General features: G+C 40.1%; 1 non-coding gene and 1 pseudogene across 1 annotated transcript; both read right to left on the bottom strand.

The window, feature by feature from the left end:
- Positions 1 to 451: 451 nt before the first annotated feature.
- Positions 452 to 949, bottom strand: LOC110299473 (annotated as a pseudogene).
- Positions 950 to 1,353: 404 nt separating this feature from the next.
- On the bottom strand, positions 1,354 to 1,412 carry LOC115031588. The gene has a single exon (XR_003837265.1). It is a non-coding gene; the product is annotated as a U7 small nuclear RNA (small nuclear RNA).
- Positions 1,413 to 1,640: the final 228 nt, after the last annotated feature.

A 1,640-nucleotide genomic window follows, 5' to 3' on the forward strand; every position in this document is an offset into this window, starting at 1 on the left:
TATGATCACAAAGTTGTGAAGACAGTAATACAGGCCATCAATACAATGATATTCTGTAAGTAAAAATCATAATGGCATGCAGTATCTTTATAACTTAATTTTAGTATACATAGGTTTGTTATGATCTTAGACAAGCCAGTTGTGCATATATATATATATATATATATATATATATATATATATATATTTAACTAGGCAAAGAATTTTATTAACCTTTTCCAAACTTTATTCCCAGACTTCTTCAGCTTAATTTGCCGCAAAGAATGAATTAGGTGTAAGTGAAAACTGAAAAGAGCTGCAGTGTCCAGGGGGCTTGGGCTTAAAAATATTAGAGATCTAGATTTTATAAACAGATCCATAATTTAAAAAAAAAATTTTAAAGCAGACATGATATAAAATAGCAGCTCCTGTAACTTCTGCAAGTATAACCTTCTTCAGAAGTTGTTTCAGTTCAATTTGCCTCATTCTCAGAAGCCTCATCAAAATTCTCCACCAGACCTGGAACTTCATCCTCCTCCTCCTCCTGTCCAGTAGTAGCAAGTGGTGCTTTTCGGTCCACAGATTGTTTGGGCAGAGCTTTAGCCCGGCTCCTTAAACAAGTCAGACCGTCTGCATCAAGCTGGTTTAGGATGCTGGGAAGCATTGCTGTCCGCTGCTTCGTCTCAGCGTGGCCTGTAATGGTGAAGGTGTTTGCTGCCAGAGACGCCTGAACTTTAGAATTGTTAAAATGGATCCCTGTTCCTTGGTTTGTAAACATGTTCACTTCTTCAGTACCAGAGATACTGTTTACTCCTAACTTCTCTAAGGAGAACTGCAGTTTTTTATCGTCTGCTGTGGTTGTTCTGTGAGCCACCTTCTTTCTAAGACGAGCAGTTCCTTTCCCACCAATGTGCACTTGTGCCTGCAGTTTGGCGAGTTTTCCCTGGTTCATGATCATTTCTTTCATCTGTCGGAGTGGAAATGGGGCCGCGCAGGGAACTAAGGTTCGCGCTCAGGGGGTCTCCGCAGACCAGCTGAGATAAGGAACACACAAGTGGGGACCTGGGGATGCAAGATGGCAGCTAGAGGGAGCGCTGATTTATATTTTGTCACTTTAACACAAAGCCAGGGACATCTGGGAATGAAAGGTCCAGCCTTAGCTTGGAGAGGGGTTCCCGAGGAAGGGGTGTTTGGGAGCAGCAGAAGAAATGACTCAAAGTCACTCACAGAAACAAGCTGACAATTGCGTTCTGCTGAGACAGCTCTCTGCTAGAGACAGCTCTTCACTTGCTAGAAAAAAATTCTAAAAGCTCTCTGGGTAGCTCATAGGTTTTCCAGGAAAAAAAAAGCAAGAAAACTTGTTAGAAAAAATTCTTTGATTTTCTGACAAAAGTCAGAAAGTCTGACAGACAAATTCTTAAATAGAAATACTATATCTCTCTAGACAGCTATTTCTTGCATACCCAAAACCCAGTCTTTTATTTACATATCAGTCCAATCATTTAACCAGGTTGCCTTTTGATCATCCCACGAATCATCATTACCATTTGACTCTTAGAAGAAGATAGCAAGTACATATTTTTTTAAAAACATAGCAAACGAATTCAGAGATCCGCCTGGCTTTGTAAGCACAAACAATAAGTTTATCTGGGTGGGATCTT

The sequence above is a fragment of the Mus caroli genome, chromosome 7, assembly GCF_900094665.2.
Source record: "Mus caroli chromosome 7, CAROLI_EIJ_v1.1, whole genome shotgun sequence".
Classification (NCBI taxonomy): domain Eukaryota; kingdom Metazoa; phylum Chordata; class Mammalia; order Rodentia; family Muridae; genus Mus; species Mus caroli.